The sequence below is a fragment of the Mchenga conophoros genome, linkage group LG23 (assembly GCF_057382185.1).
Source record: "Mchenga conophoros isolate Kocher_MC1m ecotype Shallow Benthic linkage group LG23, M_conophoros_male_GT1.1, whole genome shotgun sequence".
Lineage (NCBI taxonomy): Eukaryota > Metazoa > Chordata > Actinopteri > Cichliformes > Cichlidae > Mchenga > Mchenga conophoros.
The window spans coordinates 32178867-32204581 of NC_140547.1; the positions used below are offsets into that span (position 1 = coordinate 32178867).

At 39.6% G+C, this 25715-nt stretch overlaps 1 protein-coding gene across 5 annotated transcripts in view; it reads left to right on the plus strand.

The window, feature by feature from the left end:
- Nucleotides 1–25715, plus strand: part of LOC146547636 (beta-1,3-galactosyltransferase 1-like) — a 292164-nt gene that overhangs the window by 79423 nt on the left and 187026 nt on the right. For all 5 annotated transcript variants that reach the window (XR_014890826.1, XM_085265583.1, XM_085265582.1 and 2 more), the window contains exon 2: nucleotides 4174–4229. The gene's annotated coding sequence lies outside the window, so the exon portion shown is untranslated. The remainder of the gene's footprint in view (nucleotides 1–4173; nucleotides 4230–25715) is intronic.

The window sequence follows — 25715 nt, forward strand, 5'->3', positions numbered from 1 at the left end:
CTCCTTATACATTTATTTAACACTACTGCCTCAGACAACAGTCGGCTTGGAACTACGTAACCATATATTTCATCTTTCTTACTGCAATATACCAAAGCTTTTTTCTTTAAATACAACTGTTGCTTGTAGACATTTCAACTCATCCTTCCTCTATCCTTGGAAGTAAGTGAAGTTATGCCAGGAACCCTCAACTAGACTGTCACTGACTCCAGCTAGTGGTTCTTGTTCTGCTTTGCAGTCTCTGTTAACTTAGCATAGCAACAGTTCTAGTTAGAGTAGCTCTTAACTTACAGCAGCTCTTCAGAGCTGAACAAGCACTATGGCCAGCTGTATTCCACGATGATGAAGTAAAGTCCACAGTGGACTCTACAGAGTGGAGAAAAGGGTATGATTGGTCAGCTGGTTAATAGGGAAGCAGAAGATGGTGTTTTATTGGCCACAGAAACAATCATGATTACACAACAAAAAATCTAACACGAAAATCCTATTTCAGAGGACATTTTCATTGGGCCCTTATTCTGACAATTTCTTTGCTCAACACAAACAACACGCAGAGTATATTCAGGTAGGGTCGGGGCATTCTCATCAGTCACATGACCTTAGAAATGATTCCTACAACAGAAAACCACAGCTGAGTTGTTCTCCCAAAGGGGGAGAGAGATACAAACTGAAATGGTTGTTGGCAGCACAAACTAAAGGTGCATTTGCTTTCCCTTTATTATTCCTCGTTGTTGAATAATTAAGACCCACTGTTATTTCTCAGCCACCCACTGTAATGATAGCAATAATTCATATTATGCTGATTAGCACAGTGACGGGGGGTGGTAATGCATTGCAAATGGCCCGTTTTTTTTTTCTTCCCAGGCATCAGAAAAATTATGTTAATGGAAAGCAGAAGAATGATTTCACAATGAGGCAAATGTATTAGAAAGAAGTGTGAAATAGCTTCCATAGTAAGGCACAGCTCCACCAGTAGAGCATATATAAAAGGCGATAATAAGTGCATTATTATTATTGAAAGGTACAAGGTGACTGCTAATCAGCTGACCCACTGGAACTACTGCAAGCATGTTACGTGCGTGTTTGTTCACACTGTGAGAGATGGTTTTTGGTGCATAAGTGGCTTGTTAATGGAGGTATGTGATTACTTCAGAGCTGAACTGACAGCTCGGTGTATCTAAGCTCCTATCGAGTGACTGACTTAACACGACGGCTGAGACAACCCACTCAGGTTTGAGGGCAGGAAGTTCTTCCCAATTACTTCTACTGCTTCTTGCCTGTTAGCAGTGGTAGTGACAGGCCTCCATCCTGACTTTGACGTGGCGCTTCCTCTCTCCTATAACCTTGACAGCAGTGTGACAGTAACTCCGTCGTGCTCTCTAGTGCAGGGGTCGGCAACCCTGGGCACCCCAGGGTTAACTGAAGGGTTAACTGATGGTGATTTTTCGTTTTTATGGGCCGATGGTTTTTTTTGTTTGTTTGGTTTCTTTTGTAACGGTATAAACAATGAAAGGTGGTGGATTGGCCAGATAACTCAGTTGTTTGGTGGTGGCTATGCCGGAGCTTCCACAGAGGCCAGCAGGTGGATGAGGGAAAGGGGAGGCAGGAGAAGGAGAGATCCGAGGCGGCCGCTTGTCAGGTGACCTGAACTTCAGGTAAGAAGTTATGACCTGCAGTCTATCTGGGTCAGATATAAACCAAGTTTAGGTGGAGTTTATTTTCGTTGTGCTGACTTTTTACAGTCAGTTACAATAACTTGTACTGCGTACTAGCTAGCATGACAGAATTTCTATACAGCTGGGTGGGTGCTATGATGTTACTGATAGTGAACTTTATTCATAAGGTTAGTTAGTAGAGTTGCCAACCGTCCCGTAGAAAGCCTAATCGTCCCGTATTCAGAGAAAATATTACGCGTTTTGAGCCGAAAAGGAGCACAGTTTATCCCGGACTTCAGCTAGAATGGAAAAAGATACAAAGCTGGAGTTATTCTGCGTCTTCACGCTGTCAGCTGCCTCTTCTTCTCTCATTCTCTCCCTCTCCTGTTGCTACTTCAGTCGGGAAACTGATCAATGATCGGCTGATCGGCTTTTGTCTCGTTTGTTTATCGCCCATTTTGCACCAGAAAGAGGAAACCAGCGGATGTTGCGCTAAACAACAGCAGCACGTTTAAGCTTGATAAGCTGTTGTTAGAATTTATTTAATATTACTTTCTAGTATCAGCTGATGTTTGCTGGAGCCACAGCTGTAAAGCTGCTGGTCATGGTATCGGTTTGGATATGTGGTGAGAGGGAAACATGAAGATGAAACCAGGAGATGTCCTTACTGAATCATCAGAGCTGAACAGGTGATGGACAAACAGGTTTACATTTTAGGTGACATGAAATCAAAATCAAATCACTTTTATTGTCGCATCACATGTGCAGGTACACTGGTACATACAAGTGAAATTCTTGTGTGCAAGCTCCACGAGCAACAGAGGTGTGCAAAAATACAATAACATAAGAACAAGCAAAATATAAGAATGGGTAAATCTGAGAATTATATGAATAATATATGTACAATATAAGAGTGTATGCGCATTACTGAATGTGTATACTAAATATGTATATCTACGTGTGTGTGTGTGTGTGTGTGTGTGTGTGTGTGTGTGTGTGTGTGTGTCTGTCTATCTATCTATCAATCTATCTATCTATATTTTTTAAAAATTAAATGGAATAAACAATAAAATAAAATATACAGAGGTTGGCAGTTGGAAATGTGCAAAACAAGTGGCATTTATATACAGTATGGAGTGCATAGTGTTGAAGCTCTGGTAAGTGAAGGTGAGGTGTCTATGAAGTGTTCAGCAGTCTGATGGCCTGATGGAAAATGAATGTATGTAATGAATACAATATCAGGGCAAATAACAAAGTCCATGTATGTACTATTCTCTTAAAGGTAAATACTGTTGTTAGAGATTTATTATTTTCATTTTAGAGTTACTAGCTGTGTAGTTCTGTAGTAAAAGATGGAAATATCTCAGAGACCACCAGAGAGCTGAAATCATGAGTTGATAATTAACTAAAACTGAACCTGAAGGGATTTTAATTTGATTTGAAGTTTGATTTTGGCATGCTGTTTTAATAACAACAAATAAATACATTTGAGGACATCACCTTATGTTCCTGGGCTGCTTCATTGGGAAATGTTGACAATTCTATGGATGTAAATATTGACACGATAAAAGGTGGACATAGAAACTGTGATGTCATCCATTAGCTTGTTAAGTCCCAAAAGCACATGCTGGGTAGAATATTGCCATCAACGCATTTTACAGCTGTCAGTCCTGCACTGAGTCATGAGTATACAACATACATGGTTTATTTTCACCATGTAGTACCTGCCTACTAAAATGGGAGTGATGAATGTGGTGAAGGAGTGATTTCAGACACAACAGGAGGACATCCAAGCAGGTCATATTGATGTCCTGTGACTGAAATATTTCCTTTTCACATAATTTTCAAATTAGGCTTGTATTACTTGGTGCTGCACACCGGGTAAAAGAAAACATGAAAGTGTTGTGAAATTTACCATGTGCAGGCTCAGCATCTGCCACTGAGGCTTATTAATCAATTGAAAACCTTAATTTGATAGGAGAGAATTTCATTTGACCTTTTCCGGGCGTGAGTGGGTCTTGAATGATAAGTTCTCATGAAAGAGCATATGCCGATAAATCCCTCCACTTTCTCCTCCTGTTTGTTGCCACAGTTAGGGGAGATAGTGCCGGTGGCTGCAGCATACTGATCAAGCATTGGCTGATTACACTTAAAACTCACGTCAAGATCTATTTGAGTTCAGCTGAGACTTTACATGAAGGAAAGCGTTTGTGTGTGCACAGTTTAGAGAAGTGCAAGCTGATTCTTTGTTTTATTTTCTGACAGAATGGGTTCAGCTTTTAAGTAAATGAAAATTCATTTATTCAAGTTAAAGAGATTCTTTTTAGAGATTCCCGGTGATGTTTCAGCCTCAATAAAACACATTATTTAAAATGTTAAGACTTAAGTCTGAAAGCCACTCATACTCCATGCGATATAATCTGCCATTGTCCTCTCCTGTATACTTTATTTCTTCAAGTCTCATTACATCGTCTGACCTGCCGCTTTCTCTCTCTTTTTTGTGTTTTCATTTTTACAGGGATGTTATGAAGAGACGGGGCACAAATTACATTGGATGAGAGCCAGCTGTGGCAGGTATGGTGTGCTACACTGACCTCAGCTTCCTGTCCGTTTGTCAAATTGCTGCTCACTCATGGGTGTAGCCTGTTTCTGGTTTTAAAAGGGTTTCCATAATAGGCAGACACAGTGGTGGTGTATTTCAGAGCTTTTGGCTGGAAGAAAGCCAAAGGGAGTTGAGAATTGAAGTCTTGAATAAAACCTATTGTTGCTTCTGAGGTTCACCGGGCCAATCTTGCTGTTTGATGAAGCAGAGGCTTTATCACCCCTGCATGCATTTAAGTCTCTTGTGTTCTCTTTGTCTTCAAAGAGAATGACTAAATTAATAATTGAAGAGAAAACACGGTGTGTGGTGCCTCCCAGTATATCAATTTCTTTCTCAAGACATTCTTGTCTCCCTGTACTGTGGGGCCAGAAATATTAATGCACTGCATATTATAATGATGCATATATGGATAAAAGTACAAAATGTCAAAATGTTACAAAACAAGTGCAAATGTATTTTGTTACTATTTGTAGGTAGAAGTTTACGTTACTTTCTACTCATCAAGTGCATGAATTACACAGTGATTTTGGGCTTTTTCTTTGATTTCTTTGAACTGTTATTTTTCAATGATCAAATAGCATACATCTTTAATGAATTAAAAAAAAGAATTTTGTACACAAGTTTGAATTTATTTAGGATTTTCTCTAACACATGCAGGGTAAAAAGACTTCAAACAGCTCAGATATATGCTACACCCTTCTACAATGTCCTTTAACTTAAGTTAAGAAGCCAAGGCTTCTTAACTTAATTATAACTGACTACATCTGGTAGCTTCTCTCAAAGGTATAAAGGGTGATATTTACTTGTTTTATTCATGTTGTGTCGCACAAATCTTTTGCTATATAAATATTTTACCATTGTCACATCCAAAATCCAAAATCCAAACGTCCATTGAAGTCATTGAATCTACAGCAATATAGTTCTAGCAAATTATAATAATGGATTTATTTGCCCTTCTTTAAACACATCACAGACTCATACAGGCACCCCTCCAAGAGAGGGGCCTGCTATCAAAGCCAAATTTCGAGGAGCAGGTTTAAATCCTGAAAAGTAATTTGATTTGATGAGATCTCAGTCATCCTAGGTGATAACACTATCCTAAACCCAATTTTTGGAGAAGGCCAAAATAGATGTGTTTTTTTTTCTTTTGTTTTTAGAAAAAAAATATTAATATTTATTGATTGGTTTCAGAATTATTCTCCTCTAAATGCACAGTAAATTTAGTGGATTAAACTTAATTTCCCTATGAAAGGTAGTAAGGTGGAGTATATTGGAAAAACGCATCTAAGCCCACAGTTTGTAACTGTAATTTTTAACTGTACTGTATTCACATTTACAATACTACTACTGCAGTAATAATGCGTGAATGTCATCTCATGGCACATCTGAACATCAGGTTTGTTCTATACCTTTATTTTGCAATCTGTCTGGTGACAATACAAAGGTCTGGATCAAGGCTCTTGCTTTGAGTTCTTACTACTGGGCTGTGCACTAAGTGAAAGAATGAGGAAAGTCTTGTAATAAGAAAAGCAGAATGCTTCTGAGTGCACTGAAGAGATGGGAAATATATGTTCCCATCTGTTAAGTACTCAACAGATGTAAGGAGTAGTGCTAAATGAATGGAGGCAGTTGAGTTAGAAACATCTTAAAGAGATGATACTTCCTTCAATGTTCATTTTGTTATTAGCCATCATAACCATGACACTTTGTCTAATAATTTTCATTAAGTTTAAATGGTTATGGTGTAATTAGTCATAACATAAGGATTTTAGTAAGTGATGAAATTACTTTTAATGTGGCTTCCTTGCAAAATCAGTGTGCTGCCCTCTTGCCATCACTGTTTCCGCCTTGTGTCTTTTTAAAAGAAAAATAGGTTTGAGATTGAAAGCTTCTTCAGAGAGAGAGAGTGCAGTAACAAAAAGAAAAGACTGGGAAGAAATATAGATGCTAGTAAATGGCGTCACTTTAGAGACAATATGAGGTTTATCTGAAGTTCACTTTCCTACAGTTTGGAGCTATGTGAAATGGGGAGCTTTTCCCCATCTTCAGCCATAATTGTGGTGAACTAGTCTATACTGTTATTTACACTGGGTGAAATCAAGGCTACCTTTGACCAAATAAAATAACTGTTGTCAAATATGCAGCCAGAATTATTTAAGTCTATTTAAGTCTAAATAAAGCCTGCAGACGAGCAGTGAGCAGTAGCTAACATTCTTTAATCCAAACACACAAAGACAACAGACAACCAACCTTGATGGAGCCCCTGCATGTCCGCGGGACAGACGGTCAGCAGAGTCTCCCTGAGCCTAGCATGGCTCTCAGTTAAATACCTTCTCCAGGAACAAAAGGCAGTACACAGCTGTTTCACACCTTAAGGTTCACACTCCCTTGCTACTTCCCAGAGTCCTCGAAGAGACAAAAGACTCTGGTCTGCTTCCCCAAACTTCCTTACTACACCCCCACCATTTGTCTTCAGTATGGGTATCAGACATGTTAAAATCCAGTGGCACCAAGGCATTATACAAAAATAATGTGATTAATACATAAATGAAAGAAATTCCTATACAATCCCACCCTTTGATTCTTATATCACATTAAAACCAGAATTTCTTTCCTGACATTCTGTATATCACATCAACATTATTGTACACTTAAAGGAGTTTCACACTGTGTATCCTCACTTCACTGTTTTCCCACCACCCTTTGTTCATCTTTAATCTTCCCCACAATCTAAGCTCTCACATGCAAATGGCAGCAACAATGATACAGAGGAAAGGTCTTCTCCAGAGTGTCAAAGTACTTTGCATGGCAAAGTGAAGCAGCATTAGGTGGTCATTCCAGTCACGGTCATGGCTCCTGGTGTCTGTGCCGTTTACAGAGTCATAATTCCAACGCTGATCTCCCTCTGCGCTGTCACCTTTGGAGCTTGGCACGCTCTCTCCATTCCTCGATTTCTGTTCCAACGCGGCTGTAGATTTAAGGCAGAGCACGTCGTACACCTTAGTTGTCTTCCTCAACTTCAACGGCGAAACTCTTTCATTTTATTTAAGATTTTGCTGTTCAAAATCTCCTCGTGACAATCCTTTGGAAGCCCAGTGGTGCAGCCCACTGTCGTTTGTCTGCTGTCCTACAGATGGTTCCTGCTTCTCAATGGTCCTCTTGAAGCCTTCTCTCATGGTCATGGTCTGCATCTGCGCCTCAGTCAATCCTTCCATATCTCTCATGTCGCGGTCTCTGCAATTTTAAAATGAAAACTTCCCCGGAAAACCCTCTTTTGCCCTCTGTCAGCTTATCACAATTGGACATGCACAATGAAGTTGTGCATTGTCTGTTAAAAATTCCCAGGGCTTCTCCCCTGGAGTAGTTTCACTCCAGGCCCTGTTGTAAGAAAAAACATTAGCCAGTGGTGTGTCCTGCTGTAAATCATGTGATTAGATCCCACGATTAACCCTTTGCTGTGGAAAAAGTGATGTAGATGTTAACGCTGCGCATTTGTATGCACACTTTCTCACAGTGACCTCTGCACTGTAAACAATACAAGGTCATGAATAACACACCGCTGGTAAATTCACAGACACAGAAAGTGGCAATTAAAAGGTTAAATCAGCACGGCCCAAAAGCTCATGCAACCTGTTGCTGTCACCTTTCTGCTCCTGTAAAAAGAAACATACATACATCCACCCTTTTGTCACTGTCTAGGTGGAGGTGCAATCTTGCATACTGGTGTCCAGTCAGTCAACAGTCAGTCCCCATTTTTTATTTGCTGACAGTAGAACCTCTCGTGATGCAATAAGTTTCTACTGCCAGCAATGACGTCATTTCAAAAAAAGAAAAAACAATTTAGACTGGATTACCTCGCTGAATCCTTTTTGACAGGGACTTGTTTTCTGATTGTCCCAAATAAGTGGCTTTCTCCCGAGCCCATTTTAATTTTGGAGAACCTCACTTGCGATTGGTCAACATGTTGTGTAGTGCTTTCGATTCCGATTTTGCAGGCCTGCTTGAAAAAGAGAAAATTGCCAAGCAAAAAATCTCAGTGCACTGTTAAAATCAAAAAATATGAAGGCCTCTTTTTAGAAGTTGTCTAAGCATACTCTTTTAGAATAATAGATCAAAACTGGCAGGTTCAAAGTGGTACCAAAGGAAAATGCATCAGTAAATCTCCAAAACTTTCATCCACCAGTCACACCTCACACAACAGCAATATTCTATTAGATAATGAGTGTTTGTTTTCCCCCATGTTCCCAGCTGTGTGTCATGATAAGACCTCCCTCACACATCAGAAACCAGAAACTCAATAATCTATTAGTCTCCACTCATCTGACCCTCCTGCAGCATTCTGTTCACCCCTGCAATGATTCAATCATCCCTCCCCAAAAATAATACTAGTTCACTAGTCTATGTATCACTTCTTAACCCACTAAGTGAACCGGACAAGATGATGGTAACAGAAATGCATGCTTAAAATACTGTTTGATCTTCATGAGCTTCATTGCATGTGTGTTTGTGTTAGTAGGATTAATGCATTTTTCTGTTTGTGTAATTTTTGTGTACCTCTCCTCTTTGCGGTGCTCCAGACACTTTTCAATTCTCCATGCAAGGCAGTCGTTTTTACTCCCAGTTTCCTAAACCCAAATTTCATTCCCACACTAAAACAGCCTTCCTCCATGTCCTCCCCTGCTCCTTCCACTGTGGTGTCATCTCATCTCCCCCCCTTGCAGCAGTCCAGTGAGAGTCAGTTGTCTTTCAGCTTTGTCCTGTGTCTTTAACACTCTCATCTTGCCATTTTTGTGCCGAAAGTGGCAAATGTCCAACTCAAGCAGTCTTTTCAAAGGTCCATTCACACACAGTGAAGGTGCAGCTCGTTGGAAATGCACATCCATCCATCCAGTCATGATGATGCCATTTTTCTCCTTGCTGTCGCTGTCTTGCACAGCTGCTGTTGCTGGACCTTTTCTTCACTGCTCAGGATGCTGCTGTGAGCTCTTGAGATCCATCTCATTGGTCTGGAACTGCATTTCTTGTCTTCAGGGAGAGATTCTTGGAGCTTGTGTTCTCAGGGTGACAAACACATGGAAGTTAAGCTGTAAAATAATTCAGCCAAAACTTGGCTTGAGTGTTTCTAATCATGTTAACCTATAATTTGCTTCCGACTGCTGCGCGTGGAAAATTGATCCGGGTCTGCTCTTCACCTGCAAGTGACACACTGAGACATTTTGATCATTCGTCTCCCTACTTGAAACAACACATCTCCCCTCTCTGGTTCTGATCTCCCCTTTCTTAAAATCCCAGAGAGATTTTAGTTGTTCTACGTTGAAAAACACCAAACCCTCTTCCTATTTTTATTGCTTATTTTTATCAACAATTCTGCTAAAAAGAAATTTTTCGTGTGTCCACCCTAGAGGAGCTGGTGGCCTGCAGTACCACCTTCTCCCTCTAGTTGGAAACAACTTTTACACACATTTCTACACTCCTCTCTTTTTTTTTGTTTTTGTTCCCCATTTTCAACATTTTGTAGCCCCATTTCTCACTGTTTTTACACACACATCAACTTTTCCCACACAACCATTCTCTGCAATCTTACACACCACACATTTACTCAATTCTTACCATACAGTCACACATTGAGTTTTGTCTCTGGCCGCCCGGTGGAGCGCTGCTACTGGATCTAGATCCCATATTTACATTCAGAGCGTCCCCTGCAATGGCCTTCTTCCCTTACCGGCAGAAAAGTGCTAAAATACCGTCACTCCACACACTGTATTGTGCAGACGTGATTATCAACGGTGGACTTGAACCACCATTCCCTGTGATGGGCTGGTGTTTTTGCAATTACTCTGGCAGACGACTGCTTTTCTTTTGCACAACACAGGAACCGAACACAAGCCTGGGGACTCGAACCCCAGGATTTTCCCTCCAGAGACTCGAACTCCGGAGCAGCAAGCATTTCACCGCTCGGCCAGACAAAAAAACTCCTCATAACTGTATACAAAGTTAGCTACAACTCACCCATCTGCAGCAGTCCCCTCAAAATCGATGATCTCGGTGGTAACTGAAACACACGGCTCTGTGACTCCTCCATTTCCTTTGCTTCAACAGCTGGTAGGACAAAGGTACCTTTTTCCTCAGGGGTGATCAGCCCGTCCACGGAACCGTTGTTCAGCGATCACACGGACCATCCCATCCTCGTCGCCATTTTGTTGTGGAACTTTTCTATTTAGCACCCATGTACTTCCTTCTTCTATCTCAGCAACAGTACAGCCCTTCTTTTAATTAACAGTCAGTCTGACAAGACTGCGTACTGTAAAACAGAACAGACAGGTTGCTGACATAGGATTCAAGTGATTGCTTCAGTTTTTCAAGTCCACTGGGGCTTTTATATCAAAGGCAGTTGCTATTTCAACTTTTAACTAAATTCAACTTCATTTCAATGAAAATGGGCACAAATTAAAATATTAGATCAAATAAAACCAGTGTGTTTCATGGCTGTCTTCCCGGCTTTCTTCAGAGTTATTGATAAAATAGTTCAATAAAAGCCAGATTTTAGAAAGCTGCTGTGCTGACTTCTAGAACTATAGAGCTAACAATGAAAGGTCTATAGAGCCTTCAAAATGTGGAAAATCATTTTAACTACTCACTTCATCTGGACTCAAGAGGCCTATTGGAATTTGTACTCAGCTCAGGTACTGTAGGGTTGACCACAGGTTTTTGCATCAACTATGCTGGGTTTGGTCTGACAGTGCTGAGATCACCCCGGGTCTCATTTTTGATAATTAGAGTTTGCATTGGTTCAGAGTAGTTTAAATGAAGTCTAACATTTTATTTTATTTATTTTATTTTATTTAGCTGTGACAGTTTTGCTGTGCAGTGATGTTACCAATGATGGTGAGACAGGCACATATTTTTGTGTGCTTCGCTTTTCTTTCTTTCTTTTTTTTCGTTACAGCTTACAAAAGACAAAATCTTTTTACATAATATGTTTAGACGTTTTTATTGGGTCACGCACATTTGGAAATGTCATGGCACTACAACGGAGCACTCTCAGGTTGCCAAAGAAGCACATGAAATGAAAAAAAAAAAGTTATGATTGATGGAGTGGAATTCAAAATAAACGTACTCTTTTACCATGGATCCTTTCCCATAATGCAATTCTGTAGCGCATTAAATATACACCCACGTCTTTTAAAGAAGTCCCTCCCCTTAGTCTGTAATGCAGCCTAAAAAACTCCCTACATATTTCTAACCGACATAAATCTAATACCAGCTGAGTTTAAAAAGGTCCTCCAGAGCCAAAGGAGACATTATACAGCTGTTTTCACAGGCTCAGTAGGCTCATGCCAAAGTGAATTTCAGGATGTGAGATTTCACTATTAACCCCTGCCACAGTTGCTACAAATTCCACAACGCGCTTGTGGCCAGTGGATAACATTTGGCAAAATTTTGTTTAAATAAGACATCGCTATCAGCCGTCATCCTGTATGTTTTTCTTCACACTATGCTACTGTCTGCAATATCCTGCAGAGACTTTAAACAGTTAGCATACATATGCCAGATGCTCCATGGAAGCTAAAGTTCAAATCCCCTGCATATGTGCACTTCCCTTAGCGCCGCAGGCAGGGACTGTGTGAAAAGGTCAACTCTCACACTGAGTAAAAGAAAGAAATGGCTGGCTTTCATTTCCCCTCACCGTTCTGTTTTTAGACGTTGATGCAATTCAATGGCTGCTGCTTACTCCTACTCATCTAATCACCACCAAATTAATAAATTAGTCGTACTTCTAACCAGCCTATATTTTACAATTTTCATCCTTGAAGATTATTTTTACGTTACGGCACGTTTAATTGTAGCAGTTTTTCAGCTGGACACATTTTGTTTCTTGCTGCATTATGATATTCCAAGCTCTAATTACACTGAAATGTCATTTTCTAAACCCATCAGTGAGGACAGCTCCAAGAAGAAACTCTACTCAGTAGTAGTAACCTAATTGAAATACAGGAGATTAGAGAAACACATCTGGCTGCGGTGGATGTTGGATATATTTTTTTTTCAGTGCCTTGTTTTTATGGCTACAAGGAAAAAAAATGGCCTTCAAAGCTGCTCTAATCTCATACTTCAGAGGGCTGGAGAGAGTTTTTTTGGGCAGCAGACTGTATATCAGGAATGTAAAATCTGAATGCACGGGCTCATTGTGAAATATTTAGTGAAAGGGACTGAATGTGATGATGGGCCATGGGGTGGAAGAGACTATATCTGAGAGGGCTCTTTGAGCTTCTTCCCTTTTTTGCAGATTAGGACTGTGGGAGTTACAGTGGATTTGGTATGAATCTGAACAGCAAAATTAAGTAAAATTAAGTCTACTTTAGAGCACTAGTCCATAACTCTCTTATCTAAACTGAATTTGTTTAGATAAGAAAGCTCTTGGGACCTATATCTCATACACATTAGCAGCGTTAGCGAAGCAGTTCTCTGTAAAAGATTCAAAGACCAGAGCATGTATGTATGTAGTTGATGTGTTAATGAAGGTCACATGCACAAAGTGTTAATAAGGGTTTAATCTCTTATTTAGGTTTGTACCGATCTCCTAAATAGTATTTCTAATTTAATCATAATGTTCGATATCAAGTTATCATGAATTTCAGTAATAAATGGATTCATTGCTCATCCAGTCCAAGTGCTACACTACCACCTCAGTGACAGGCTAATTGAACAGTACATGCCGAAGATCCAGCTGCTCCAGGCACTATTTGCATAGCTTCATCATAATTTATCAAAGACACCTCAGCAGGCGCTTTATCACATCTCAAGACCAATTTCTCCATCCTTTTCGCTATGAATACATTAAGTCCCCAGCTCATACATCTTTCCAAGCTGTCCTTATGCAGAGCAGTCGTCCCCTGAATTAAGTGTGAACGCAGGGCACAGTTTGTCACGCACAGTATCATGTCAGCCAACCACACTGAAATATCAGCCTGCACCTGGCCAATGGCAGTGAATTATTTAACCGTGCAGTGAGATCGGTATGCTTAATAAAGTCGTGAAGCAGCGCATGGCATTATCAAGTGCAGAGGTTGCTAGTCATTAGATGATTTTCACAATCAGTCGTCAATCAGTTAAATTATTGTTGGTCATTAGGAATGTAAACTTGAACTCGCTGCCCATAGAGGAAAATCTATTTTCAGCTTAGTGGCAGGTGGAGGGCTGATGAGTAAGAAAGGGTGTGTGTGCACGTGTGTGTGTGTGTATGTCGCACCATGGTGCCTAGTAATTAAATACCTAGATTTTAAATTTCAGTGATCAAATCCATTTAGCAGAGAAATGGAAGAAAACTGGGTGTGTTGAAATTCTACCCCTATGTAAATAAATTCTGGATACAGTATAATAGTAGTAGCCACTCACACCGTGCACATTCTTTTTCAAGACACACAAGCCCCAAGCACTTCTTTGACAGGGTGACATTAAATCACAATTAGTATCACACTAGTCAAACTTACTAGAGAACAACACAGTTAGGGGACACTGTGCTGTTATTTACTATCGGAAAGAGTTTTTGAAGCAAGGTTAAGAAAAGAGGTGACAATCAGTGACTAGCAGTATAGCTTCGGCTGAAAGACAGCACTACAAATGTTTGCTTTGAGAGTGCTGATAGAGATGTATGGAGAAGGTCAGGAAAGGTTGCACTGTGTCTTTGTGGATCTGGAGAAAGCATGAGCGAGTACCAAGAGAAGAACGTTTCTAGTGTATGAGGAAGTTAGGAGTGGCAGAGAAGTATGTGAGGGTGGTACAGGGTATGTATGAGGACGGGGAAATCATGTTGAGGTGTGTAATCGGAGCGAGAGATGGATTCAAGGTGAAGGTGAGATTAGGGCTGCTCGATTATGGCAAAAATTATAATCACGATTATTTTCACTGAAATTGAGATCTCGATTATTTGACGATATTTATTTAACCCTTTAAGACCTACCATAGAACCAAGTCCGCCAGAGCTTATATTATTTTTTTACATGCTGTAGTGCCATTTGTGGGAGCATTTCAAGTTGCTATACATCAATACAACTGTTATAGCCCATATTTTAATAATATGTATGTATTAAGTCCATAGTAATTACATTAATTACAAAAAAGTGCAATAAACTACAAAAAAATTGAAAATCGTTTTTGTTGTTCTTTTTTACATATATTTCTACTTGGAGAAATTTAAGAGGTTTATCCCTCAAAACTTTAAATACAAAAAAGTTGCAAAAAATAGTTTACAACAACAGGAAATTTATTTTGAGTGTCTTCATAGTTTTATTTTGGAGATACAGCAATTTTTATATACTGCAGGAAAAACAAAAAACAATCCTATGATGCAAATTTGCAAAGAAAACAGCAGGTGCATCAAAATAAACTATTTCCAGCAGTGCAATTCGAGTTCTAAGCATCCCAGAAACTATTCAGAAAAGTCAAACATGACTTATAAAAACACCAGTATAGGCTTTTAAGGCCTACAAGTAAAAAACTACATTTTCCGCGAAAATGACGTCACTTCCGGTTTCAGGCAGGAAATGGCGGACATGCGATAGTTAGCGGTGACGTCTGTTTCAATGTGGGAAGTGTTATGAACAGCTGATCGGATCGGCAAAGCCTGTTTCTGAAATATTATGTTTTTGTTCCTGCAAGCGCTTTTTATGCAATTTTTGCAAAGCTTTATGTGGAAGGAAACCGTAACCGAGGACAAGCTGATGGCATAAGATGTAAGTACAACTCCTCCGGTTTCATATGCAAAAAAAATTATTGCGCTAGCTTACACGGTTCAGGTTCTACAGGGATTTAAAAATAGTTACACAAAACGGCGCGACCGGCTTTAAAGGGTTAACAATAACAATGTATTGAATAATGACTTTAAAAAATAATATAAAATAGTGTGCAAATACTGATAACAGTGCAAATGTTTGCAATATAAGAAATAAATGAAAAATGTAAACATCTATGTTTAGTGAACTTTGCAGTGTTGCTCTGTGGTGCAGCTACGACGCTGTAGCAACGTTTACACACTATGTCTACTTGATCCACGTCTGACTCCGCGAACCCATAATGTTTCCACACCACTGAAGTTTGTTTTTTTTTTACCTCTTTTCAACCAACAGCAGTCACTCTCCTCTCCAAATAACTTCTGCTTAGGTTTCCGAGCTTCCCTCGGGTCCTCTTGTGACACGTGTTCGAAACGCAGAGAGGTGCGCTGGATTTGCCACACGGAGCAGCACGAGAGTAAAGCATGAGGGAGGTGCTAATAATCGGCTCAGTCATTTTTAAAGATCGTTGAAAGCCCAGATCGTAATCGTGATTAAAATTTGATTAATTGAGCAGCCCTAGGTGAGATCACATCAGGGATCAGCTCTGAGCCCATTCTCGTGCACAGTGGTGTTGGTTGACAGATGACGTCAGCCAGGATTATCGGTGGACTGTGATGTTCACAGATGACACTGTGATCTGTAATGAGCAAATGGAGGAGAGCCTGGAGGGGTGGAGGTATGCTCTGGAGAGAAGAGCAATGAAAATCAGTAGAAGGAAGACAGAATACATGTGTATGAATAAGAGGAAGACAGTTGGAAAGTGAAGATTCAAAGTGTAGCGATAGCGACAATGAAAAGAGAGGTGAAGAAGAGAATGCGGTGAAGTTGGAGTGGGTGAAGACAAGTATCAGGGGTAATCTGTGACAGAAAGATAAATAATACAGTGAAAGGGAAGGTTAACAATATGGTAATGAGACCTGCTGTGATGTGTGGGTTGGAAATGGTGGGTTGGAAACAAAAAGACAAGAGCTAGCACCGCTGAAGATGCTAAAATTTCTGTTTGCCAGTGGCCAGGATGGACAAGACTAGATAAGTGCATGAGAGAGACAGCTAAAGAGCTAAGCTAAGCAGTAACTAAAGGATGCTAAATATGTATCTACTAGGCAGGAGAAAAAGAGGAAGACCACAGATAAGGTTCATGGAGGGATAGAGTTAGATGTAGGCAAATGATCTGGTGTGGTAAGCTCTAAAGCAGCAGCTGAAAGAAAAAGAAAAGTAAGAAGAAGTGTATCAGCAGGTGTGGGTGCTTGTTTCCTAGTTAGATTACTATGTAGCAAACACTATAAAATGATGAGTGAGTGAATGAATGGACTGTTTAAACACAACCACAGATAGACAGAGGCAATGCATACAGCAGGCCTGGCCAAAGTAGAGGGGAAGTCCCATGTGACATAGAGTGTACAGACTGTAATTAATGAATTGAATGTCAGTGTGAATAGTAAATTGTCCAATTACAGATTGGATTTTATAGCACATAGCAGATTTTTGTGGTTGCATCAAAATGAGTTGTACTTAAACGGCTTGCTGTCCACCTATCTATGTGTAACACACATAGATAGGTGGACTTTGCATCAATAAAACGATTACGTTTTTATTGAAAGGTTGACTTGTCTACTGACGTGTGTTGTTTGGCACTATTCTGTTCCAAAAGGTCTAGTTGTGATTGTGGCGTGGGAACCACAATAAAGCCTCTTAAAGTGTCTTCAGATCAATGAAGTGAGTCTTTTATAAGCTTTCTAAACATCACAGTGGGAAAGGGCAATCTCAGAAGATTATACTTGTCAGATTAAATGAAAGTGTAGTGGGGTTTCAAATGGAGAGCAGCAAGAGGCTCCTGATTGGAACAATAACGCCTCATGGCTGTGAGAAAACAAGCCAGAGGTGCGTGAATTCATCTGACGGTTTAAAATTGGCCATGTGTGAGACTGTGTGTGTGTGTCTGTGTGTGTGTGGAGGGGGGTGGGGGTGTTCAGGTAAGTCCTGTGTAGGAAACAGTGAATTATTCAAGACCCTCTTGTTTGTTTTTGCTGACACGTGAATCATTGCACTACCTTACATGCTCCTGGTGTCTCAGCTGACATGTAAAATTTCAAATCATATGTGTGACCTGTCAGGTGAGAGTCATGGAGTCGAAGTAATACAAGATGGGATGGTAAAGTCATCATAAAGTAAAAAAAATAATAACAATAATTTGTCTGATTTCCCCTTTAAAGTTGTGTTCTTGTGCAACACATTTAGATCATTCCCTGAAAACCCTGATCTGACCAGCATGTGGAACTAAAATGTGACTTTTGTGACTCTTGCATATGCGTTTCTGGGAGTTCCTTTCTTTATGTGCAGAAAATAGAGAGGACTGGATTTAAATCAAGTATGCAAAGTGATTATATGTAATTTATCGCTATTTGTGCCAATATGTAATGCTTTATTTATTTATTTATTTATTGAATGCTTTATAATTTTGTTTTATTATTTGCACTTGATATGATGGCAGTTATTGCTTGGAGGAGCTATTGCAGAGATTCAAGAGAGTGTGCTACAATCCACTCATGCTGACGTTTTTGGAGTGTCAGATGAAGATGTGATAAAAACGTACAGATTACCAAGCCACCTAATTCTAAATTTGCTCAACGAATTTAGAGATGACCTTGAACCTCCAACCAAAAGAAGTCATACTAGCAGCAACAAAAATTTTGCTGCTCTTCAGTTTATGGTATTGGCTCTTAGGCTGTGTACTGGGGTTCAAAGTGAAAAGGCTGAATGACAGAGGAATGAAGATATTGACTTCGGACCTGATCTTAAAAATAATTGGGTCTTGAATGAATGTCAATTAATAGCGGCCCAGTTATTTTTGAACTGGTTTGATAGGTTGTTTGTTTTTTTGTTCAGAGGAATGCATTCACAATACATTCAATCCTTAAAAAAATGTTCTTAATAACATTTCAATTAAACATTTCTAAATTAAACAAACTGGTACCATTGCAGGACTATGAACAGCACACATGGTTTTCACCATCTAGTGAGCTGTAATCTAACGCATGAGTGTTAGCCCTACACAAATTCTTTGATAATACACACACACACACACAATCTGCTAATTCAGTTTTTTCTTAAACAGTCAGTTAACACCACCAGTAGTGAAGTATAAGTATAATCTTTTGCAAATCAGGCATTTCTGGCTTGTTTTATCCTTTGAGGTGATGTAAGTTGTCTTAATACAAAAATGCTATGGAACACAATGTAACAATATTGTTGCACGGCTTATAGTCCTGCATTAGAGCCTGTCAGTTACTAACGCCTGTTTCCATTATAGCAACTCTGTGTGCCAGACAGTTTGGTCAGACAGTATGTATGACCATGTATGACCTGTATTTATATGCTTTTCTGATTACAATTAACAAGCTGCACCTATTCGGTTAGTAAATTACCCGCAGCTGAATATGATCTCTAACTTTGCGACCTTGCTCTAAATTGCGCAGCTCTTGGCAGATTGGGCCCTTATATTGAAATGAAGTGGCTGCACCTGCGTTTAGAAAAAAAGCTCAACTTCGTAAATTAACCATGAAACTAACCACATTACTATCAGCGCTATTTCAGGATTGTTCACCATTAAACTTTTTCATTTAGATCAATGAATGTATTTCATTGTAGCCACTTTGTAATATTTTATTCCCACTATTTGAACATGTTTAAGCACTAATTTGCTTTTTTGTGCAATTTTTTATTATCACATACTATGAATTAGGCCCCAAATGCAGACTCCAAGGCAGACTGAGTTAACATAAGGAAATAGTAGGTAAAAGCACTGAAAGTACAACAATTTAACATGTTTAGATGAAGCTCACAAACATAACAAAATAGTAAAAGTAGGACACATTTTCTTAACAGCATAATGAAATAAAAACTGGCCCCATCGTAAATCTTTTTATTCTAATTCTGTCAGATCTACCTGTTTAGTTGCTTATGGATTACAAAAATCTTATCAGCCAATCGGCAGACGGCAGCAATTCAGTGCATTTAGGCATGGTAAAGATGACATCCTGAAGTGCAAACTGAGCGAAATGTGGATGAAAGGGAATTGAAGTGATTGACATTTGACTGGCTGGTCTGAGTATTACTATAGTATGGATGAAGCATGTTTGGATGGGCTGATGAATTTTGATTTCTCCTGCAACATTCAGATTGTATGATCAGAATTTGGCATAAACACCAAGAAAGGATTGCTCTATCCTCCCTTGTATTAATGCCTCAGGCTGCTGCTGGTGGTACAATGGTTTAAATTTCAGTAGCACAGAGTAATGCAATGACCATGTTCATCAAACTATGACTGCAATGTACTGAAAGTGTGTTGTGATGGCTGTTTAACCCTCCTGCCATCCTTTAAAAAACTCACACCCATCACCCTAGGGACCATTCTCAGCCACGCCATAAAAAGACCATATATCCATATTTTATTCCACTTTAAATTAGCCAACCTTGTAAAACTACTTCTCCCTGAAATATTCATGTAAAGTTTTAATTATATTTTCGTTTTTTTAACCCTTCAAATCCCAGTGTTATTACATGAGCGCCCTGTGTTATAAGCCCCAAAAACCAAAAAACGAAACTAAATATTTCCACAAAAAACCAGTTGAAGTAATATGTGATTGTCATTATAAGTAGGCCTTTAGATGGACCAAAGATTGGCACCAACATAGATTTTGACCTGCCATTATTTTTTTTGCATTTTTTTTGCAATTTAAAAATTAAAACTTCAAGGCCCTGAGTCTTCATTGACATCCAAGAAAAGAAGAAAAAATAAAATCATATGATGATAATTTGGGGTTGAAAAATAGCGTTTATAATGGAAGTCAATGGGCAGAAAATGGTCCCCAGGGTGATGGGTGTGGGGATTTCTGCTGCTCAGCCATTTTAGGCTGATTTAAGGAATTCACACTGGAATATTAACATTGACAGGTAAAAACTATCCTGTGGCAAGTTTGGTTATATTCCACTGAACACAGTGGAAATGGCAGCCATTTAACACATAGCAGTGGCACAAAAAGGTCCCAAGAAGGCAGGAAGGTTAAGAAGTTAAAATCAACTCAAACTGGTTTCTTAAACAAACATCTCAATCTAGTAGAGCACCTTTGGGATTTGGTGGAGTAGGAGATGTGCAGCTGACAAGTCTGGAGCAGCTGTGTGATGCTAGCATGTCAATATGGACTAAAATCTCAAGAAAGTTTCTAATATCTTGTTGAATGTGTGTCAGTTCTGAATGCAAAAAGCGCTACAGCCTAGTACTAATAGGGTGTGCCTAAAAGTGAGCTTAAATAAACCTGAAAAGCTTCCACTTGGAGGATAAAAGCCCTGCCAGCAGTATTAGAGATTCCTTCTAATTATTGCCTTTATTATATTTCATGATATAGGCCACTTGTGGATTATTGCTCTGTTCATCTTTTTTTTTTTTTTTAAATAAAATGTAGGAAACCAAGCTAACACTAGCCCTGATTCATGGGTCCAGTGGGACTCAGGGAGTAAAGCAGTGAATGTGAAAATCACAGCTGAGACAAAGCTGTGGCCTCCAAGCTCGAAAATAATAGCCTGTGTGGGTGTTGAAATTGAAATGATATTACAAACTATTTTTACTGGCCACCTACACAGATGCTGCACCAATCAAATTACAGCACTGACATTGTTGGACTGTGTCATAAATTTATGTCAGCTGGGGGGAAACTAATATGTGGCTCGTGTCAGTGCGGAAAAATAAATAATACAGTTCTTCATTTCAGTAAGCGCTCTTTAGACACCTTAGATCCAGCACAGAGAACAAGACTGAGGGATACATTTTTTTTTTGTTCCACATTCCTATTAATTATCGTATGCTACTTGTATATAAAGAAGAAGATTGTATTTTCCTTTCTCTGGCTACAGTTGTGTGCATACTGACGTGGCTTTGCTTTCCTTCAGGCTGCTTTGAACACTTTGTTGATCTACACTTATCTCACTCTGAGCCGGTTAAACAGATCTAAAGCAGGCCTTAGAAATATCAATGAGATCGATCTATGAGTCTGCACTTACCCCAGCTCTGTGATGGCGGTGTGTACCTCAGCTTCCAGGCTCTATAACTCCAGCGTTTAACCTTTTACCACAAAGCCATGGCTATGTCTAAAGGCTGGATGCACCTTACGATTTCCCCTGGCAGTCCAACTATGGTCACCTCTAGTTTGCAGGGTTAATATCTGTAAGAGGAGAAGAAATTGTACCAGCAGTGCCGGCTGAACCTGGCTTAGTGCTATGAAGAGCAGTTCATTTTATGTGGATCATTTTGGTTTTTCAACATGTGATAATGCACGCCTTCAGTGCCAGTCAGAAAATTTCTTGACAAATTACAGTTTCATCTTAAGTGAAGGTCGCAAGCTGTTTTTCTTTTTAAATCAGTTGACTGACACCCCACCCCCGAGTTTTGTTTCAGTTTGCTGCTAATTTAAAGTTTTTGTCCGACACGTCCTTGTGAGCAGACCGTAAACAGTCAGTCACAAGGCCGAGCTGCTTTAACTGCTTCTGCTTTGCCAGAGCGTTGCAGTTCTGCTCTCACTTTAGCAGGCACAAAAGCAGGTGTTTATTTTTACCCTCGTCCACAGAGGCTTAAAGGTGTCACAATGCTTCTTTTTCTGCTCCGCCTCCCTCCCACACACCTCTTTAACAAATTGTTTTAACTTTCTGACAACTCGTCAAGCACGCCCAATTCATACAGTTCACTGGGTAAGTGGAGGTGATAAAGAGGTCCTATTAATTAAACCTTTCAAGGAAAAGTCCCAGAAACAAAGTGCTGCTCTCCTAATATTTGAATAATTATTGCAGTATTCTTTAAAAAAAATCAAAAACTTATAGTAAACAGTATTGCTGCTGGTAAAAGTTTAAGCTAGCAAGCTTGGCATCAATTTTAGCTAAAATTCTGCTAAAGTTAGGATCAAAGAAATGAATCACTCTTCTTCTACTATGATAAAAAAAACACTGACTTAATTGCAACAAGGTTTTTATAGTGACAAACCTGGAAAAGTCATAGAAAGCCCTAACTATAGAGACTGTGAGTGCTAAAGCAGCTAATTACTAGCAGCATTAAATTTGCTGGTATTCTGAGTCTGTGTGTAAGAGAGACACTTACTGTAGTGGGAAATGTGATAAAGGACAGTTTGCTGTGAACTGGCAGGTGTTCAGATGTTCATGTAACTGTATAATATAGTAACAAAACTCCCTTGTTGGTGCCAGTCGATGGTGAGTGGGATGGTCTTATTGACAGGCATCCAACTGGTGGGTGTCCTTCCAGTTTTCTCTGAAGCTACAGCTTTATAAAGTTGATGAAGTTTCTTATAGTACTTAATTTTTAAAAAGTGGCTACTAGCCTAGAGTTTTAAATCGGTTGTAAAGAGGCATTTATGTTTGGTAAGTCTAGCATAAATGCTGATTTTTAGTCCAAGAAACATTGGTTTCTACAGCACTTTGTTTTTTAATTTTTTTTTATGACTGTTTCATTCATTGGTTTAAAATATTTTAAAGGCTTTGTCTGTAAGCCTGTTGAAGACTTTAAAAAAAGCCTGTGAGTGGTTTACTGGAGGAGAACCTGGTGTTTGAGGTTGACTGTTGATGGCAAGGTATCAAGATGAAAGCACTTGAAAATGAAAATGTTTTCCAAAGAGACCAAGAGGCGCTGCTACCTTCCTTGTATAGCCAATGCATTTTTCACTCTTCACTCCTTTTCTATGGTAAATCTCTTTTGCTCACCCTGCTTTTGACCATTTACCCCCTGCCTCTCTCTTACACTTGCTACACTTTCCATTTCCTGGAGGTGTTTTACACACACACACACACACGCACGCACGCACACACCATTCTTTGAACAGAGATGTTTGATGTTAGAAATGAGCTGCTGAGCGCGGGCAGCGATGCTTTCTCCTTACCCAAATCCTTAAGTCTTTTGTGTATTCAATGAGCGATTGCATACACTTAACCATGCATGACTTTGATAAAGCTAAACTCTGTGTAGACAAATAGGCCCTCCCTCCGTGCGCTGACAGCACACTTCATAAGGGGGCTTTTATGTGCTATGTTGCCATTCCTCCAGTGTGGAGGAATGGACTTTGGCACAATAGTGTCTTGATGCTGCATAACATTAAAGCGAGGTTCAAAAGGCAGACCTTTCGATGCCCATATATCACGTCTACCTTTATGAACTTGGTCATTTTTCATTTTTTCCACCTGTATTGTGAGATGAATTAAATGAGAGGAAGTAAATGGAAGCAGCAGAATAGGGCACTAAAAAGTTCTGTGAAATTTAGTTAAAATAAGAAAAGGAAAAAGTACAAGTATACTCTAGATTGAGTGTGTTCATCTTCTTGTCCACACTTTTCCCACTGTGTCCATCTGTTAGTTTCAGTTTCACTGAAGTGTCTCGGCAAACATTGTTGACATACACTTTTACATTTCGGAACAATTTTGTTTTGCTGCTTCCACTGAAGTGAAAAAGACAACTTGAACTTTCAAAGTTGTGCCCAAAACTATTTCTCTGGACGTAAGCACTCTGCCACACACGCTTACTCTCTACTCCAATCCGTGGGAGTGCAGGCTTTGTAGCCGTCTCTGGTGGTTCAAAGTGGGTTGCATAGCATACTAAGTACTTTGTGTCGGTGGTATGTTATGTAAAAGTAATTCTAGGTCTAATTTCAGTTTAAAGGGGAACTGCTGTGGCACAGTGGTGGGCTGCAGTAGACTGCGTGCTCACTTTCAGTTGAAGTGACACTTTTCTTGGACTAATTTAAATTCAATCAGCAAATAGAAAAAGGAAGAAGGAAACTTGCAGACTACACTGAAAATTCAAATGATCCATTTCAGTGCAAAAAGTCAAATAGTAGTTAAATTGAAACAGTCTGTTAGTTATTTGTAAAAGTACAAAATCTATCTTTATAAATGGATAATACAAATGATGTAGTATGACATTTCTCCAATTAAAAGATGAAAATGTAAATACCAGTTTGACAGAATACGACTGTCTCCCCCTGCCTTGGACTGCAGTCACGCATTGAGACATGCTTTGGGCCTGTTTTCTGCTAAGTGCACACTGTATTGTAGGGCCAAGGACAGGGCTATGTACCATAACTTCTTGCATGAGAACTTTTCTTCCCTCAGCTAGAACACTTAAGATGGGTCGTGGATGGAAACAAGGGAATGGCTAAATGTCCCTGGAGTGGCCTACCCAGTCTCCAGACCTCAATTCTCCTGTGGAGGGAATTGAAGCTTCGAGTTGCCAAGTGGCAGCTAAGAAACCTCGGGGATTTACAGAGTTTATGGAAGAAGAGTGGACCAAAATCCCTCCTGAGGTGTGTGCAAACCTGGTGACAAACTAGAACAAATGTCTTCCCGCTTGTGCTTGCCAACAATGGTTTCTCCACCAAGAACTAAGTCACGTTTTCCTTGTGTATCAAATACTTATTTCAGTTGATGACATGCAAATCAAAATGTTTTACTTTCATGTAATATTTTGTCCAGATTTTGTCTCTCTTTATTTCATTGAAATTACCAGAAAAATGAGAGACTATTCTGAAAGAAATGCAATATATTTGAGTTGATTAGCTAAATTATATAATTCTGGTTGTTGAAGCTTGGCTGAGATAACAGGCTGATTAGTGAGTAGCAGTATGGTTTCATGTTGAGAAAGAGCACTACAGATGCAATGTTTGTATTGAGAGTGTTGACACAGAAATATAGAGTCTGTAGGAGTCAGAATGTGGCTTTGTGGATGCAGCATGTGATTGGGTACAAAGTGTGGATCTGTGGTACGTCCGGAGTGGTAGAGAAGTATGTGAGGGTGGTTCAGGACATGTATGAAGACAGTGGTGAGATGTGTGGTAGGAGTGACAGATGGATCCAAGCTGGCAGTGGGATTACATCAGCAATTAGCTCAGAGCTCCTTCTTGTATACAGTGGTGATAGAAAGTTTAACCGATGAGGTCAGACAGGAGTCTATGTGGACTGTGATGTTCACAGATGACCTTATGGTCTGTAGTGAGAGCAGGGAGCTTATGGAGCAGAACTTACAGGAGTGGAGGTACGCACTGGCGAGAAGAGGAATGAAAGTCAGTGAGAGGGAGAGAGGTGTAATGTGAAGGTACATACATTTAAATGTCTGGGGTCAACCATACAGAGCAACAGTGTACATAAGAGCTGAAGAAGAGAGCACAGCTAGGGTGGTGTGGGTGGAGATGAGAGTCAGGGGTGACACAACAAGAGTTAAAGAGAAGGTGTAGAAAACGGTGAGACCTACTCTTATTTCCTCTTTCTCTACTGTCTGACTAATTTAGATGTAAACAGATAGAGATGAGACTTCAAAGATAGATGACTTTATCATTTAAACATGCACTGTATGATCTTCTGGTCAGTTATTACTGACCAATTTGCATTTCTCCTTGATCAGGCCTCAGAAACAAGCTCCAATTCAACTTTGTGAATGTGCACATCATTGGTGCACTCAGCTACTTAAACAAAGCAGTACAAAAGAGTGCTTTGTTTAAGTAGCAATGATTTAATACAGAGCTACAGACTAGATGATGCAGAGATTATATTTATGATCTCGTTACAGATGCCCAGTAACAT